Genomic DNA, 20,669 nt, shown 5'->3' with positions numbered 1-20,669 from the left:
TGTTCTTCGTAACAAGAAAAAACAATGCTGTAGTTACTATACAACAAAAACATTTTGCCTGGTGTTGACTGTTAATTCTGCTGTAAATTCCATATAAATCCCCTTGTTTCTTTGACTTTTCAAAGAAAATTCTGTCATTATCTACTCACCACTATGCCAATGGGGACAGTGACCACAGGTGCAGGATACACTGCAGAGGTGCGAGGAGCCTCTTCATCAGTGGTCATCCTCATCCTTTTGGAAGAGATCTCTTGAGGACTTTCAATGTCCTTAGCAGTCTCAGTGAAGGGCCTTTTTATGTGTCTTGAGCGTAGCCTCTGGATGGGCTCAGGACATGGCCTTCCCTCCTCTCTGTAGACTCTGAACCTCTTTCTCTCTCTGGAGAAGCTTACTGGTCTTCTCTTGCGGATGTCCAACTGCAGGACTTCAGAGAAGGATCTTTTTCTGGACCTGCAATCCATGGCCCACTTCTTTGCCTCAGTCAGACAACCAACGGAAATCAGTTTAGGCATTTCTACAAAGTTTTTCCAAAAGCACAGCGGTCGTGAAAGCACGTCTCACTCTCTCCTGCAGCAGAAGTGAAATGATCAAATTAAGTGACAGACCCCTTTATAGGGTTCAGGAATTGTAGAATTCACTAGAAGTTCCTTTGAAGTCTGTTCAATGTCTGTGGTTCAATGTCTGTGGTTGACAACAAAGCCAAATGGCTTTGATCCCATTTGGCTTTGATCAATCTACATAACTGAAAGTTTTTTCAAATTTAAAAGAACATGAAAGTTGGTATAAAAACTCAAAAGGTGTTTAGTTTGCCCAGTCTGGGCTACTGTAAAACATGGCATCCTTAAAAATAAATGTTCCACTCTAGGGTAAAGAAAACAACAATTCATATAATTTAGATAATTGAAAACATCACTAGGATTATTTTCTGCCAATAGATCCCTTTCACCTAAATCTTACACACTGGAGCTTTAATAAAGATGAATGCACCAAAGATGAATGAAAGTCTCACTCTAACAGCAACACTTTTATGAGCATTAGCATTTATTATGAGTATAATAACACGATTTGTTTTATAATGAACTAGACGTTTTTGTAAAGAATCTCTTAACAAGTTATAAATTAAATAAAGTTGTGGTTTTTTTTCTTCATTTTTGACCCAAAATTCTAGTTTACCTTGTTTTGCAGATATGTAAATATCATTTTTGTTATTATAAGGATAATCCACTCGTCTTGACTCAACATGAAAATGTGACATAAAAAAATTAGAATCAAGAAGAATATTGGAAAATACCATAGAAAAAAATTTGAAACACAAGGAAACAAATTCATCACCAAAACCTGCTAAATAATATACTCTTTTTTTTTCAGATGTTCACATTTCATGGCATTTTCATTGTGAACACTTTGTCCTGCGACCTCTGGCCCCTCATCACAAATACAGATTAAAAATACAGACAGCTTCAAAAATTCTTCATCCTCAAACATCCTCAACTTTTTACATTTACACAAGTGTAATTGAACAAGTTACATCCATATTTACTAAACAGTCTTCATCACTCCTCCACCTTTTAAACACAATTTTTACACCATGTAAAGTGTTGTCTGTCCACAGGAACTGTTCATTGCATTATCAATAGATAACCACAAAAGAAAGTGAATTAAAACTGACAAAGAGCACATTAACCTGTGTTGTAATCTTTTAGCAGAATACTTGACCATCTCAGGTGAGAGATGATATTATGAATGCACTGTAAGTTTACCTCCCTGCCACACTTATTGCTTTGGGGAATAAGCTTCATTCTACAGGAGCTCTGTGCCAGGAGTTTAAATCCATGATGGGGTGAAAACATCCACATAATAGTGATGAGGATGTCACGTCATCTAGCAGCTACAAGCTGTCGTACAGTTGACAGTAACTCTCTAATCATAATAAAAATAAATATACAGCCACACATACTTCTTATGATATTCTTTATCTTCAAATACTCGCTGTAAATGTTTTTGCTGTTTAAAATATACAACCAAAATGCATTTTGTTATTATCTGGCATTATTAGTGGATTAACAACTAATTAATAAGCAGTTCATTTGTGCCTCTCTAATAGCTGGTGTTCAGGCAACATGATCCTCAGATGTCTACTGCAGTAACACAATTTGCACGTGAATTCCACCACCTACCTTTGCTATGCTGTTTTTGTCCAACTCCCACATATGATTTGTATTCTTAAAACATATCTGCCTTCTAAAATGACTTCAATTCCATAATTACAATTTTATTAAAATTAGCTATTTAACTTCCAGAATCAATTTGTGACAGCCAGTCTCGGTATTTGTTTTTTCATTATCCAATTTATTCATTAAAATTTTTGCAATTGAAAGTGTTTTATAAGGTAGCATCAGTAGGGAGAGACACAGAGCAAGTGCGAGACTGACAGGCAGGCAGAGAGAGAGAGAACAATATGGGATTTTAAAGGCCCATCGTGTTTCCCGAAACCTTGATAAAGTGCGAGGCTTGGCGTTTCGATACGGCCGTTAATTAGCTCTCTCTCCCTTGTGGGGTCTGCCTGATTGAGCGACTAATGGTTTGCTTTAAACTGCTGAATGAACAAATGTGTGTATGTGTCTATCAAATGAGTGTGTGCATGTGTTTCAAAGTGCTTTGTTTGTTTTTTTGTGTGGCTTATTTCCTAAAGTGTGTGTGTGTGTGTGTGTTTGGTCTTGTACAGCTATCTTTGTGAGGACCTGTTTGAGTCTACAGCCTACGGAGTGAGGACATTTTGGGAGAGTGAGGACCTTTTGGCCGGTCCTCACTTTGTGACCTCCCTTTAATGGACTGTTTGGGGGGTTAAGATTTGGTTTTAGGGTTAGAATTAGGTTTAGGTTAGGTTAAGGGGTAGGCATTTAGTTTGGATGGTTAGGGTAAGGGGCTAGGGAATGCATTATGCCAATGAGTGTCCTCACTAAGATAGCTGTACAAACGTGTTTGTGTGTGTGTGTGTGCGCGTGCACGTGCGTGTGTGTACTGATGGGAGCTTCAGTCTGTCTGTGGGTGTGCAGCCTGTGTCAGCATTTCTAGGCACTTGACTGGGGTTGTTTCTGTGAGCTTGTGATGCTTCCGTACACCTTGAGTGGAATAATCCCATGTACTCATTTAATTGCTTGGAATTGAATTAGGTGTGAATTATCGTTGATGGGGGTTGGTGCTGGTTTGCGATCCCATACTTTTTAAATTAGATAGTGCTTACACAGCCTTGACGCCATGTTGTTGGTCGCAAGTCCACATTTCTCTGCACTTCTTGTGACCCATGTTTTATCAGCTTTAAATAAAGGCCTCCATGTTTATTCTTCCATAATCGTACTGACGTCTTTGGCCCAATCCCATTTCACCCCTTGGCCCTGCCTCTTCGTTTTGCGCATTCACGTGTAGGGGTAGGCTGTCCCAATACCTGTCGGTAGGGCCGAGGGGTGGGGCTCTAAATTTTAATAAGGATTTAAAAATTACGATAATGATTGTAATATCGTAGTTTTATATGATTTCAATGTATTATGGTCACTTTTTTCTCAACAACCTTGTGACTCCGTTTCAAGGGGCAAGATGACCCTCTGAAACAAGGGGTAGGGCCAAGGGGTGAAATGGGATTGGGCCTTTCAATACAACTTTGTGCTTTCGTACAGATTACAAGTTTGTGCAGTGAAATCATCTGAAGAATATCAGGAATCCTTGTGATGCACTGAGCAACATGAAAGATATAGAGACATATTAACTTAGCTCCCCAAATACCATCACATCTCAATAATCAAATAATAGCCACATTATAAAATTATAGAAAGAAATGTAATGAAAAGCACCCAAGGGACGATTCATATCCTCCACGTGCTGTATATAGGCAATGATAACTTTTCTGTTTTGTAATAATGTCATTCTCTAATGACATCATCACAATTGATACCATGTGATGATGAATGATTGGTTGGTCTAAATAAGCTGCATATTTTGTGTCTCTGTCTTATTGGTTGTTAATATATTACTATATGTAAAATGTCTTTTCTGACTTTATAGTGATGCAATGATAACGTCTTTCCATTCATGAATTAATTTTGATCTACATGAGCTTCAGGTCATGTCTGTTGTTCTTAAGGATGCAGAGTTGCCTTAAATTGTTGTTTTTTTTTACTTTCCATGACATGGATAATTATTTGTGACTTTACCATGACGTCACTTATAATATGACATCAATCAATCAAATTTAATTTTTATAGCCACTATTTACAAATCCCAACTTGCCTTCACAACGGCTTCGCAATCTGTACAAGGTGAGATGTCCTCTGTCCTCAGCCCTTGACTAGAGTGAGGAAAAGCTTCCAAAAAAACTCCTTATAACAAGGTAAAAAATGCATAACCCTCAGAGACACATGTGAAGGATCCTTCTTCCAGGACGGACAGAAGGGCAATAGTGATGTCGAGTGTAAAAGAGGACATCAAAAGAAAAACTGTATTTAAGACATTGAGAAGACGGTGTCTAAAATCATATGATGTGTAATACACTTCTGATCAAGCTTAAGGTTGATTATTATTTGCATATATATATTGGATAATGTATTTGTCCGGCCATATTTTCAGTGACCTTGACTTTTGACCGATCAGCTCCAAAAGTTAATTATGTTGAGATACCCTCGGAAGTAATATTCCTACACCATTGTTGAATCATTTTACCCACACGCACGCACACAAATACACACAAACACACACACACTAAAGCACACACACACACACTAAACAAACACAGAGACGGGTCGAAAACAATGCCTTGCTTTTCCCTGCGGTCCAGTCTGAATTATATGAACAGTTATTGGATAGATTACGCAAAACTCTGTGATGTAGATAACTGAAAGCACACACACAAGTTTTCCTTATCTCAAAAAATTAATTAACTCGTAATTACACAGATAATCTCTCTAAAGCACAACTCAAATCCCACAGGAACATCTGGCATTCACACACGTGGGTTCTGTAAATTCAAATGTAGAGTTAGAGTAAGAGTTGTTGACCTAAGCAGTTTTCAGACATGACCTGTGTCGGAACTCGAGAGAAAGAGGTCCAGACAATCTCTGCAGTTTGCCTTTCACACATGAAACACACAGTAGGAGGTTCTCTGCAGGATTCAGGTGAGCGGTGGTGCAGCAAACAGAGGCTGGATGTAATGTATAAATTCTGCTGCAGAGATCAGATGTTTTTGTTTTCAGCACGTCGACTTCGGCATCAGCTCATATCAACACAGACTCTCTTGACTTTAGTGTGGCGCTGCTTTTTCATCAGTTTTGTCCCGTGTTCAAAAAACGAATCTCCTGCTGTGTTCTCACATCGGCTCCTCCGGACTTTCTGTGAACTTTGTACTACGGGGCCAGGCGGAGAAACTCTGGAGGCCCTCACTCGGACACATTCACCTCTTCAGGTGAAGCTCTGGGAAATCCCTGGAGGGCAGTGCATGTTTGAAAGCAGCTTTGGACTTTTCTCCTGTTTCACTGTCCTCTGCTTTTAACGGTGATGCCAGATGCTAACTGCAACTCACCGTGGCTCCATGTACTGTCACAGAGTTCCAGCTCTTTATAATGAATTCATCTCTTTCTCCACATTGCCGTGCCAGGATTGTGCTGCCGCTTTGTCTCTGCTCTTTAAAAAATTTGCTGATCACACTCACATGCACTACAGCAATTGATCTGCTGCTGCATTAGAGAAAGGTAGACGGCTCAGAGTCCTCCGGTACATTGGCTCTAGTGACAGGACGCTCCTCTCCGGCTCCTTCAGGCACAAAGAGCTCCTCTGTAATAGAGAGACACCACTTACCTTCTATCTGTCTCTGATCCTCGTCGTCTCTTAACCTGCCGCACGCTCTTGTCTCTCTCTCGCAGAGTCCCTCACTTAACCTTTCTATTGTCTCTTAACATCTCTGCCGGTCTCTTCTGGCCTTGTTCTCACTGAAAGCACTGCTGCTTCCCTTTCTCTACCTGATGTCCTTCTCTCTCTTCATTTCCATATTTCTCTCCCTCTTTCCTTCTACCTCATCAAATAACTGCTGAAACGGAGAGACTTTGCTGGGGTTGACACCATGTCGGCAGGACTGGGCATTTGGTTTCTGTCCTCTGGGATTTTCTCTCTATCTCATTGCATTTATTTTTCTTTCACTTTCTGAGTCCTTCTGAAAACTGCTCCTCCTTTTTTTTGTTTTTACCACCTCCTTTTATTCCATAAACAGGATGCAAGCATTTGGTCTTAAAAAACCTCTCTTCTCTCACACTTCAGCATCATTGTCTTTTTCACCTTCCCATCATCTCTCCATTAAACCCACAACTGTTCTCTCTTTACCTCTGAGTTAATCTCTTTCACTTAATTATTTCCTGACTGTTTTCATCGCCTCTTCCGTAGTAATCCTTTCCTTTTCCTGCCATCTGTGGCCTCATGCTCGTGTTACGGTGTAGGTCCTCTATTTTTATTCATAGTGTTTTATTTTGTAAGGTTGCGTAAGTGCACTGTTTTTTGCAAGACAAAGTTGTACAGGTTTGTCAAGAGACACTCCAATGAGCTGCCCAGTTTAAGTCCACTAACTTAACAATGCATGTTTTGAACAGCCTGTGATAGAAAGCTGCTTAGCAATAGTTCTCACAATAATTGAAGTAATTTTCTGAGCAAAAATTTCTCTGGGCACAGCTTCTCAACTATTATTTCTTCCCCTGACAATAAATGGAATAGCTTATGAATCTTGTTTTTTGGAGAGAAAATATTGTACAAATCATTGGAAAAGTTTGACATTTAGAGAAGTTTGCGTATTTTTTTCTTGCCAAGAGTTTGATGAGAGGATAAATACTGCTTATCTGTATGGTACATAGTGTCATCAGCCAGTAGTTTAGCATAAAACCTCAAACATTTCTCCCAAAATCTCACTGCAATCTGCGGTTGGACTTGAAGACTACAAATTTAGGAGCACAGAGGCTCAAATGTTTAAATCTGTTTGTGTTAATTCATCGATGGTTGTCCATGGCTGGTTATAGGAACTGGATGCCAGACCTTAAAGATGGAATCCACTCATTTGATTAAAAATTGCTTGCCTGGTTTTTACTTCCCTGTATCGCGCTCTCAGCCCAATATTGACCTGACATTGTGATGATAAATACTCACTTTTCTGGGCTCGCGAAAATTTGAACCGATATACAACCTCCATTGTGCATGTCAGTGCAAAGCTAGTGAGTGACGTGCCTATTACCTATAATATTTAAACCCTATTACTCAATCTTTCAATTTATATAACATTTCGTTGCATTTGGACTTGAAAGCGAGACAAACTCCAAAGTGTCCCAGAAACTAAAGTATAGCAATGTTCTTCTCTCTTTATTTATCAACAGCAGGCAAAGACTTCTCATTCAGCTATGAAGATGCCTTACTATAATCACTAACATACATACAAACAAACGTAGAGTCTGCTTTTACGCTGTGCGACTGGAATGTGTAGACTGAAAAAACTCAATGGAGGATGCAGTAATTTCTGTAGACTTTGGAAAGTTTGGTCTACCTGAGAGTTTTAGTAATTTACACCAGACACCGAATGAGATCGGGACACATCCCTGCAGAACCTCCAGGCCAGTTTCACCCCAATTTAAATAAAATCTTTTCTCACATCACAGGTCAATCCTGTGTTGCCTGCATCTTTAATTTCTTTTGAACTTGATATGCATGTATCTAATGAAAAGTAAAAGGTAGGCCGACACTGTGTTGCTGAGTAAGAGGACTTTCTGCTTCTTACCCACACTCGCCCAATGTGAGGCGTTGAAGTAGGGTGTGTACATGTGAGTGCTCGGGTAGAAAAGCCTTAACTGTCCGTAACTGACTGACAGAGAGATTACAGCAGCTGAAGTGTTGGAGTTTCTCCACTGATATGTCTGTCCTTCGTCATTTACCGCCAGTTTTTCAAACATAATGCCTTTGTCACTATATTGACAGAATATTAAAAATATTAAAAAAATATTTTCCAAAATGGCACCAAATGACAAATCTTGGAACTTTTTGCACAAACCTTTTCTGCTTTCGATAGAAGAGAGGCAGCAGCACAGACCTACCGAGTGCACGGCCTGGCTTTTCCTCTGCCGGCACATCTGTCTATGTTTCTCATTCAACTAGCAGCACAGAAACGGAATTAGACATAAATGATCTTCCAACTTTGAAATCACTGCACAGCCTTTGTCTTTAACTAACGTTTATGCAGATTTTTTCAGATTAATGTTTTGGTTATAAAATTGGATTTTAGTAGAACAAAGCAGCAGCTTGGAAATGGCTTGGAAGTGACCGCTCTATGGTTAACATGTCTCAATGGGTCATGTCAAGCCACATTCAACATTTTATTTGGTTCTGCACTAAATTGCACACACTCATAAATATTAGACCCCTAAAAATGCCTTCCATGAATTATTCTCTGAGAAATCAACGGACATTTGGAAAAACACCCTATCTTACAACATTAAAGAAAATGTTAAAAAAAACCACCCCTGATCAATTACTCAACTATTCCTTTAAATTACTTCTTTCTTGACCCATACTGCATCCTTACAACAAGTTTTGAGATAAATGGATCTGTAGTTTTTGTGAGATGCTGCTAACTAACAGACAGACATAAAAAAATGGAAAACAGAAAACAGTACCTCCTTGCCGTGGCTAATTATTGTATTGATTATTATTGTCATTAATTTTGTGTATATGAGCACAGAGAGTGGGAGAGAAGCCAACAGATAAAGGGACTAAACCGAATGTCACTAGTCAGAATGGAAAATCATTCCATGAAGACATAGATATGCTAATTAGCGTATTGCATCATCTAGAGACATTTAGAAACATTTTGAGCAGACTTTTTCTACTTTCCACTAAAACCAGTTAGACAGCAGTCCCACAATAGTTTTAAACTACTGCCTCAATTTCACACATTGACCAAAAGCCAGCATATCTCGGATCCCGCAGCATCTATCTTGACTCTCATAAGTCACTATCTATTTGGAAGAGGTGTAACTCACGATAAGATCCGATACGTGACACATATCTCGCGATAACAATAATATCAAGACACAGCGACTATGCAATAATCGATATATTGCCAGACAATCATAAAACGATACAGCACGATATCTGTCTCACTAAATAAGAATACAAAATGCCCCTGTAGGTCAAGTGCAGGGTTTTTCTATTTATTGACTGGAATTTGGTGTAGTTTGACAGGAAGATGAAACAATGTAAGAAAAACTTCAATATTAACACTATGCCATTCACCATGATGCATATATACACTCAGGCGTTACTCTCCAAGATTATTGTTTACTTGCTACTCTTCAGGAAATCCAATTATTTGTTTTTCTTTTACACTATCAATCATTTTGTGAGAATAGCTGTCACATTTCTTTTCCAAACAGTGGATATCTTATTTGGAACGAGACCCATCATTGATTTTTACTTCAGACAGGGCTGATCATTCCCTTTCTTCCTTACTCCTTCTTGTTTATCGTCTCTTCCTCCTCTTCCTCCTCTTCCTCTCCCGTCCACTCAGGGCCAGTCTGTCGGCCTGTCAGGCAACTGGGATCTGACATATCCGTCAGGGATGAGTCAGCCTGCCTATCAGTCAGTCACTCTTCCCTTCAGTCTCAACTCTGCAGAGGTAAACATTAGCAGGGGGGGTGCATAGAAAAACATTTCCCTTTTAGCCACTGCTCACAAATGAGTGTATTAGTATTCCACACAGCGAGGCACTTTCCAGCGCTCTCTAATCGTTCGGCATTGCACAGCTTCCAACCAATGCAGGAAATCAATGACATCATAGCCACATAATTGCATGTTACCAGCAGAGGCACGAGACCCCAGTGCCTTTGTGCATGCCTGTGTGTAAAGCAACGTTGGTGCACTCTTGTGAATGTGAATTTGTGTTCAAATAGCAGCATATGTTCATTATGTGTGTAAAACAGTAAGAGATCATGGGATTCATCCCCACAGCTATTTGAGTGATACTTGCAGCCTGCATGCACAGCTCTCAAGGACCGTGAAGTTAGCGGAGAATAGAGTACATTCTCACGCGCCCAGTCTCCTGGGCTTGTTAATATCTGCGGGCGAACACTGCACCATCTGCACTGCTCAGAACACAGAGGAGGAGGATGGGAGTAGGGGCAGAGAGAGAGAGAGAGAGAGAGAGAGAGAGAGAGAGAGAGAGAGAGAGAGAGAGAAGAGGCTCTAATAGAGAATATTGGCACTAGCTGCAATGCCGAGCAGTGACCTGCCACTCTGTGTCCATATTCAAATCTAAATGCAGGACTTATTCTTCGGGAACCTCTCCTTTCTCCCTCTCTCTTTGTCTCTCTCTTTCTTGTCTTCCCCTCCTAGCTTCCCTCCTTCACTCCTCCTCGTCTTTCCATCTCATCCCGTCCTGCTCTCAATTCGCTTTTTCAATTTCGAAACGCTTTGAAGCCATTGCCAGCCGCGGGAACCCCCCGAGACTGAACTCTGGGACTCCTTACCTTTTTCTTTTTTTCCTCCACTCTATATTTCTCCTTACTGTGCCATCAATCCTCTGCCTCTCTCTCTTTTTCTCTTCCTCCACTCCGCCCCCACCTGGCCCTGCCTATCTTGCTCCATTTCTTTTTCTACTGGCTGTATTGTTCTTGTTTGAAAAACTGGTTTCTGGACAGGGGTGAAGTAAATCTTTTGTGACCTGGTATTCCCTGCTGGGCCTCTCCCTCTCTCTATTTGACTCATTCAGTTAAGCCTCTCTCGGCTGACACCGGCACCAAGCAGTAACGCGATACAGATGGAATATAGCATAAACAGAAAAGCTGCCCCCGAAAGAGAAAGGCCCACCAATCCCCATCCTCCCCCCATCTCGATGTTCTTGCCTTACTGCGCCCTCTCTTCACCCTTTCTTCTTGAACAACCAGGTTTTTGTTTCAGCTGCTTTGTTCCCTTTGGGTTGAATCAGTGACCAGAGAGCGAGTCATTTTTTGTGTATGTGAGGTCGACTCGTCCCCGTATAGTGTGTCTCACAACTTTTCTTGGTTGCTGTGTGCACACTTATGTCTCAGGCATCAAAATAAGCAGTATTTGGTGTTTTACAGAAGAAAACAAGAGTTTTCAGTCCTTCACATACTTCACTTCACATCTCAGCTTTAGAAAATCAGACATTTTGTGATATTTTGAATGAATGAATACATTTTTCATTGCTTTGACACAAAATGCACACACAACTATCTTCTCAGAATACTTGAATAGATTTTAACTCTATTCTAATTACTCAAAGTATTTGGTCAAACTAATTCAAGGTGGATATATACCATCCATTTGCAGGAAATGATAAATAGCCAGGGCACACTCTTGAAAATTCACATTATGGAAAGGAGTCTAATTCGTGGTGGCATTTAACTCAGATGAGGACCATAGCACTGCTAACAACTAACAACGGTAGCTCTTATCTCATCTGAGTATTCATGTCACACATTTAAACAGGTACAGTAAGTTTTCTGTCTTTAAGATGGATTGTAAAGAGGCCGTGGTAGTATGATCAGTAAAGCAGAATAATACATTAAGGGGCATAATGCAGGATTGTGACAATGTTTGTTTGAGATGTGCAATGGGGATTAATATCCCCATTGCCTGACTGGTCTGCTTATTCAAGTAGAAAGCAAATGACACATGAAGCATGGCTGTAACTTCTAAAGTGTTTGTTCGCATGAATATGTTACACATTTGACGATTGGCTGTGGATTCTATCTGAGGCTTTGTGACATCATGTTCTCTAAATGTGTAGTGGAGAGAATGCCATGTCAAGCTGGTGCTTCACAGACATTTGTTATACTAGTCAGATGCTTAAAGGCCACTGCCCATAATGAAGCAATCAAATTAACTTCTGACGCAGAGAGTACACATCTATCTGGAGCCTTTAAAACAGTAAATTCAACAGGACTTTACAACCATGAGGCAGTGATAGGCCTCCAAGCCTCCTCTTTGAATGCTTTCCAAGAGTTTCCAATTGAGTTAAAGGAAAAGGAAAGGAGCTGGTTAGTGAACACTGATGCCCCATTCAGACGTAATTAAACGGACGTTGGCAGCTGATTGGAAACAGTCAGTCTAGGTCAACTGGCCCGGGTCTGCAACCCCACTCCACAGGAGTTTCCAAACGAGGATTAAAACTTAATTTAACAATACTGCCATTTTAACATCATTTGACTGAAACTTTTAGAGAGAGAGACTAAGAGAGAGAGTAAACATAAGGGAGCAACAGAAAGGTCATGTGTGGGCAAGTAAGCTATTACCAGCGAGAATAGGAGAGAAGTAAATCTGAAACTTTATTTGGTAATTACCAAATTTAATTTATTTGTAATTCTGTGGTTCAGCAGAGGTGTCAGATTGATGTCTCAGGTCACAATAACAACAATTATCCTGGAATAAGAAATTATAATAAAATGAGTTCAGTGCAAGTCGATCATGTATAGTAATCTATAACCAATGCACTTTTAACACGTGTGCAAGAAATAGTGTCCACTTATGTAGATGCAACATAAATAGAGGAATTATGTAGATCTTTGAATTACAATGTTACTAGTAACTAGTAAAGGAACGTTCATCATTTCATTTAAGATAAGGTACAAAAGAATTTCAAACAAAAAACACTTTATATATTCAAAGTAGGATTATTAGGCAGTAGGATTTATTGTTGTGTTGCAGGTTGAACCAAGTTCAAACAGTTTTATGTTTCAGTAACACAGGCCTCTGGGCGTTCTGTTGTTTTTGTTCAAACAGTAAATCTGTAGTTTCAACTTGTAAATCAAGTTATAATGCTCTGGTGCATGCTGTGTAAGCCTGTAACCTCCGTAACCTGTGTGTGTGTGTACTCATAACCCCTTTAGGACCTTCTGTAGCATAAACACAGATCTTGTTAGGACCAGTAGACATAGGCACCAGAGTCTGGTAATAATGAGGCAAAACTTTAGTTCTAAGGTCCTGGTTAAGGTTAAAGGTACGATGTGAGTTGTAGTTAGGTTAAGGTTAGGGTCAGGCATTGTTTAGAAATGTTTTTCATTAATCATCTGGACTGTGTTTGCCCACCATTTTCTAATTTGTCCCACATCTGACATTTGTGCTTGTGTACCCCGGCTGCTGCCGTAGATTATATCAAGTCATTCTACCAACCTTTAAGGTTAGGGATCATTTGCAAAGTCCTAATAAGGAGAGTTGATTTGTGGGCTTTTTCTGCCCTCTGATGCTTGATATTCTGTGCAATGTTTGAAGCACACTGTGTTACACATTCTTCAGCTTAAGAATGTTACTGCGTGAACGTTTTTCTTAATGGCCACAGTATTTCTATTCAAACCAAAGTTGTGTGTAACCCCGTCATTGGCAGTGTCCAGTCTGTCGTCCAGCCAGTCAGTGGGTCAGAGAAGCAGTGTGAGCAACCTTTCCTTGTGTTTGGGTAATTTTGTTTTGTATAAGCTGTCCCGCTGCATTACAGTAGCCAGGGCCCAGTGTCTGCCCTGCTCTCATCACTACGGCTACTGGGGCTCAACACAGTTGGCAGCAAACGTTGCTTCCACCTTTCTGTGCTGAATCTGTCTGTTCTCATGAGCTGAAATTACATCATGTAAGGAGATCAGGAACGTTCTCCTAATGTTGATGCTTCATCAGGCCTCGTCTTTTAAACACGGAAGTGAAGCAGCAGTGGAGAGATAAAGGTTGGTAGAATGATTACATCATTATCAGGTGGGTGCTGTGTCTTCTTGTGTTACTGCACACACGTGAAAGATGGAAAAGGCTTGGAGGACTGGCAGGCACATTGAATACAAGGCCGGGCAGATGTACAAACGCAGACAGACAAACGTAAAGTCTGCAAGGAAGACTCATCGTCTGAAGGGGGAAAAAACAACAAAAAGAGACAGAAGACAGTGAGACAAAGATAAACCTGGATTGACAAAGTGGTAGAATCGGAAGAAAAATAAGTCAGGGACACCGAGATTTGAAAACCAGACAGAGTATTAGGTGAAAAGTTAGGTGGCAGACAGACTGATAGACAAAAGAAGCTAATCTAATGCACTCTCCTCCAGTCGGCCCTGTGTGAATGTGTGTGTGAATGTGTGTGTGAATGTGCTGATATGAGGCTTAGCTGGAGGAGGATTTTCACCCTTTGGTTTTTGCTTTTCTGCTAAGTAGCACTGCGATACAATCAGCCACTGTACACGCCGCCTGTGCGTACATATGGAATTCCATTAACCTTTCTGGCGCCGTTGGTTAAATGTCAGCATGGTGCATGAAATTGAATTGGTCATTGATTCAGAAGCAGGACGCTTCTCCCACTCAGTTGTAGACAAGTGCCATTACAGCTGGACTGAATCTGTATGTTCCTCGCTGGAAATATACTAGAGGCGAAATAAGAAAGGCTCCAGGGAGCAGGACGTCTGTGAAGACAGCTGGGATATGTCTCCTTTACAGACAAACAAGGCTTACCCAGCTTTTCAACAGGAAGTTTCCCTCGTTTTGACTTCAAAACAGAATCGTTGTGATTACTAGCAGGAGTATCAAATTTTGTTTAATGTTTCTCACCCATTTTAAGTGATGTATCAAGCTAGACTAATAAATGTTTCAAGATGTCTATCGATATATTATAAAATCTTGTATTGTCATTTCAAATACACTTGTGTTCTGTCATAAACCAAAAGATAGTCTTTTAAGTGGATAAATTATATAAATTGCATCATTTTATTTTTGTTTTATGTTGTCTGTATTGCCTCATAAACATCCCCCTCCAGAAATAACTGTGTACCTCACGTTTTATTGTTTGCGACACTATCTCTTGTCATAACACACCAAACCTGTGTTGTCAGTTATGGGTGACAGTTAATTTCCAGCTCTTTGTTTACTTACACTAAGGACAGATAGAGTGCTGACAATTTGACAGTGACTTCTAAGATGTAATTTAAGGGTGTCTTTGAAAGCGAAAAAGATAACCATTTGAAATGAAAATATACTGTGTATATATACCAGTATTATACTGTTTGTTCAATAACTATGACTACTATGGTACTTGTGTTAGTATAGGATGGTAGCAATAAAGACCACTGAAAGACCTACTCTTGTTTATTTTATCGATTATTTTAATTATAATTAATGCTGGGGTACTCATTATCTTTATATTAACAATGATGAAATTAGTATGTGTTATTTTAAGGGATTTTAACCTGTTAGTGTTAATCGTTAATGTTTTGTTTTTATGTGTCATCACCCATTGGTTTATGAACTTCTGATTTGAGGCCTCGAGTTTATCTGCCATCTGTTTTTTTTCTTTTTGAATAAGAATCAACCATATTTGGTGGAGCATGGGTAAGCCTGACTGACAGCTTGAGGACAAGGCACGGCCACCTACACAAGTGAGAAGTTGGTTCATTTTATCATGGACTGCAACAGCAAAATTCTTGTTTTTTTAACCATTGGGGTCGCCCTCTGCTAGTCAGATTCTACGCCAATTTTTTAATACAGTCCAGCATTTTAAGCCTTACAATTTAAATAATTTTATGGATTATCTCATGTACTTTGTTTCCAGCCACACAATAGCTATTTTCAGTCAAAACGCTCTAAAAACCCACTGTCCCTACCCAGCACCAAACAGTGGACAGGCATAGTTAGCAACTAGCAAAGTCAGCAGCTAACATGGGCCAGATTTCTTTCCCAGGAGTTCAAAGCAAAATTAAATAATAGGAAATACCCACATAGAACTGCAACTTCATGCTAATGTTGCTCTAATTATGGTGGATTTATAAATATATATCTGTTTGCAAACACAAATTTGCTATAACAACTTTCGGTAAAAATACATCAATGTTGTGCTTTTTCTTCTGCCATCATGTGGCCACAAAAGGCAAAATAGATGCAGCTTTAAACTAAATAAATTTGAAACAAAGCATAATTGAATATATTCCTTTCTTCACTAAACCAACTCTTTTGTTTTGCATCATTTAGTCAAACCTTGCAGTATTGATAGCACATAAAGTGTAACACAAATAATGAGATTCCGACTTGAACTACTCACTCAACTCACTTGAACTACTGATCTCAACACATTAACCGGCATCATAACTAAATTTTAAACCAATTGTGAATTCAGCAGCCAGTAATCAAAACATGACATAACAACCACATTTTGCGAGAGGGGTCAAACACTTGTGTTTTCCAGTTTGACACAGTACAAGTTGGTTTTAAACTTTCAACATTTTCAAATCGACGTTTTGCTGTTCCGCTGAATATTTGCACTCTACCGTTCTGCCAAATGCATAAACAAATCCTGACCTTTGTACTCATTTGTGGAAGTTCAATATTGATGGAAAGGAGGGGGGCGGTGGCAGCATGGGAGAGCTTTTGGAACATATATACGAGTTCAGATGCTAAAACAATGAAGACAGTGGTGCAGCTCAGGGGGTCAGCGGATCGATGTGCGGGGATTACATGGTGTGATGTGGATGTCAATAGGTCAAGAGACATATTCACTAATGAAGCTGAGTTATGACTCATTCATATGGCTGCTGGCCACACATCCTGTTTTTTTTTCTTTCTTTGCTTGCTTGCTTGCCCCCTTGCATTAGAAGAGAGCCACCTCGTCTGCTCTCCCTATCATACTCTGTGTTTTTACCTTCCCACCTCCTTTCTTGCACACTCTCTCTCGATGCTCTCAAGTTGCGTGTAACCAAATCTCAGGCTTCTCCATTTCCTTCCTGCTAATACCCATTTAATACTCTCCTACACACACACACACACATGTCTGTACATCTATCTTAGTGAGGACACTAATTGGCATAATGCAAACCCTAGCCCCTTACCCTAACCTTAACCACCACAGCTAAATGCCTAAACCTTACTCTAACCTAACCCTAACTCTAACCCTAACCTTAAAACCAAGTCTTAACCCTGAAACAGCCCATTAAAAGTGGGTCAGAAAATGAGGACAAGCCAAAATGTCCTCACTTTCCTCAAATGTCCTCGCTATGTAGGTTGTAGGCTCAAAATCCTCTTTGCTTATCCTACTAAGATATCTGTACAAGTATATTCTCTCTTGCTCTCACACACACACACACACACACACACACACACACACACACACACACACACACACACACACACACACACACACACACACACAAGTCTTACTCTCTACTCAAATTCCAACCTAGTACAAACAGTTCAAATCTAGATTTGTGCACTCACACTTTGTCTTATTCTTAAAAAAATGATTTATTTCTTTGATGACAGATGGAAAAATATCCCCCCAAAAGATGTAACAAAATTCTAGGCACAAAAATCAAGGGCAAAACTCTTGAGGATTGTTTTAACCTTACCTTATGTATCTCAGGGGTGACTGTGTGGAGTCTCAAAAGCTCTGGCAGTAAAATAATATGATGGGGGTTAACGCTGTTTGACTTTGTCTTCAAAGAGGATTTTAGGGAGATGCAGTAATCTGAGTAATACTGAGCCAAATCTCTGCTTTTAGCACCACTTTCGTAACCACTCTCTCACCAGGCACCTTCTGAACTGAACCCCCGTAAATATACTATAACTCTCTGTCATCATTGTGAGTTTCTTTTGTTGCGAACCTTCCCTTTGCCTGTCTACTCTGCTGCATTATCAGGCTCAGCTCAAATAAACACCTGCCAAGATGGTGACAGAGTGGCTGAAATGAGCCCCCCCTTTTTGGCTGTGATGTGTATCTATTATTGCATTAGATTCTGTCCGTCTCTTGTGTGTATGTTAGACTGTAGATGTTTAATGTTACACATTTTATGTGCAACACACCTAGAGCACAATTTATCTTTCGGTGGGAATGCACGCCATGCAGAGAATAAGACCAATAAAAAGGACAGGCAGAGCGATAGAGCCGGGGAGGGGAAGACATTTCCAGCTGAGTTTTAAGCTTTGTAAAAAGTGACCACAGCTTCAATACAACATCCTTCAAACATTCAGCCCACATTTAGCACTGATGTGCGGTAAATTCGTTTCACCTCACAGCATAGAGGTACAAACACAGGCATGTTAAAGGATAATAAGATGGAGATTGCTGACAAATGAAAGGAACCAGCTCTGACTTTGTGTTTGGGAGGCAGACCCCCTCTTTACGTTTAACGTTGGGCTAAAATCTCTCCCCTTTGATAAGGCTGATAGTTATTGCTGGTGTAGGACAAGGCTGCTAGAGAAACTCCTGGTTCTTTCTTGGATCATTTTTTACTTTACTTTTTACTTTACTTAATATCCCTGACTAACAGACAAAGGCTGATGAAAGCATGACCTAAGGTAATTATCTTACAATTTTGCATAGTGCCTATCAGCCGTTTATATTTACACAACCTGCACTTATCAACTCTGTTTCCACCGGCAGGCACCTTTTCATAGGGAATCTTGAATATATCAAGAAACCTACCTGCTCAGTACCAAACCGCAAGAAGACAAAGTTAGACTCTGTAACAGATAAACATAGTGGAGGCTTTAGTGGAGACAGATATTTGCCTCAGGATTTGGAGGAGACCAAACCAAAGCTAAAAGTAGGGTTAGGGTTAGGGAACTTTAAATGGATGGTGCTCTGTGAAGCAATGTTACACATGTTGTGTTTACAACTTATTACACTTCCCCCAAGTGGCCAAAAGAACAATTAATCCTGCTTTAACCATAATTGGATATTGAAATATTACAGATATTTGGAAACTCATATTTAAGTCGTGAATTATATTTCAACGTTTTTCAAAAGCTAATGACCATCTTACCATCTGCTTCACATGCTTCTGTGCAGAGTTTGTAATCTTTGCTGTATCTGTTGAAAATCACACGTGAATAAAGTGAATGCAGGACGTTCCCTTGTAGACCTTGAGACGCTCTTCCTTTAGTCACTTAATACATGACGCAGTGCTGTAAAGCCAGCATTAAGTCCTGCAGGCTTTTATGATTTCCACTTATCCCACGGTTCAACACTTCATTTTCCTTTTACACTGGCAAAGTTAATGTGCTGTAGATAAAATGAATAGCTCCCTTATGCTCGACTAGATGAGGGAGAGAGTTCCAGTTTCCAAAAACCTGTCATATAATATAGTCCAGAAAGAGAGAGAGAGAGGCAGCTGGTACAAAAACACTAGGAACACAGATCAAAGAAAACTGATACTAAATATGACTTTCACCAAGGTGACAATATATTGACACCCAACATTAAAATGAGTAGAGGTCAAACTCTTTACTATCACACAAATGAAATTTTGGAATATTCTGTTTTATCTCTTCGTAACTCTCAGTCGTCGTTAAAATCATCATTGACCTCTATTTACCTCCTACTACTTCAAATCAATTCCCATCTCTGCTGTGTGTGTCTGTCTCCTTGGTTTGAGCAGAGGCAAACCTCGGCCATTCTCTGAGGCCTGTGGGACTGATGGGGGACAAAGCACAATGGAGTGTTGACTTGATTTCCTATTACCCGTGGTGGAGGATCTCTTTTGTCTGTGGATGGCTGCTGTAATGGAGTGTAATGAGAGAATTGAGGTGTTTGCGGAGGAGTAGTGCGGTGCAACAAGAGGGCCAATTTCTTCTCTCTAAATTTGTTTGTGTTTCCCTCGAACCATTTTCCTCTTTCTGTCAGCTCCTAATAGTGTCAACATATCAAGAGAGATTGTGTGTTGGTGTTTGCGTGTGTGTTTAGAGTGCACGTATGTGTAAGAAAAGTTGGTGTGCATGCAAATGTGCCTGGTGTGTTACTTGGATTATTCAGCTCTCATCAGTTTCTGAGATCTAACCACATTTTCTCATCTCTGCCTCCTTTCCCTGTCATCTCTTTCCTGCCCATCTCTCTTTCTGTCTCCCTTCATCCTCCCACTGCCCCCCTCCGCCTCTCTCTTTTTTTCTCTCTTTCTTCCCCACCCTCCAAGCTGGTCCTGTGAGGCTTCTCTGGGTGTATCTTTCCTGTTTTCCTCGCCCCCATCCATCCATCCGAAGCAATTTTCTCTTTATCAACATTTGATTTCCACTGAGTGAGTTGTCTTTTGCACAGAGAGCAACAAGAGAGGCAAGTGTAGTTTAAAAAAAGCAAAAGAAGCGAAAAACAGTGTTTATTTAACTCCTTCCTCCACAGTTTCAACCTTCAGTTGCTTTTTATCTCCTGTAACATCTCTCTCTCTCTCTCTTGCTCACGCCCCTTGTCTCTCTGCCAAATGTGACCAGTTTGTTACCAGATATGACCATCAGCTTGTATCGCTGTCCAACAGCAGCAGCTACACCATCCACAAGGCCCTACAACTCTCTTACTCAACTCTTTGAATCTATTTTACTATACATTTTACTTTAAGAATGACAGCATATCCACATCCTGAAATTCACTGTATTTTTGGAACAATGGATTTTGGATAGAGGCCACACTATGTTCTCATTTATAAGTGGCAATAGCAGATTAGTTGATTTCCAGGTGTCTTGAATAGGCAATATATACATGATGTTTTGCTGAAAAGCCAAACATTAGAGATGCAAAGTTACCCACAAATCTAAATAGTGAGCTAATTAGGCAAACATTAGTTTTGGGAGTTGGTTGAAAACATTGTCTCCAGCTGACAATGTTGTGTAATGTAATATTGAACATCTAACATGCAATT

The sequence above is a fragment of the Hippoglossus stenolepis genome, chromosome 9 (assembly GCF_022539355.2).
Source record: "Hippoglossus stenolepis isolate QCI-W04-F060 chromosome 9, HSTE1.2, whole genome shotgun sequence".
NCBI classification, from domain to species: domain Eukaryota; kingdom Metazoa; phylum Chordata; class Actinopteri; order Pleuronectiformes; family Pleuronectidae; genus Hippoglossus; species Hippoglossus stenolepis.
Note: the sequence above shows the minus strand (reverse complement) of the source record.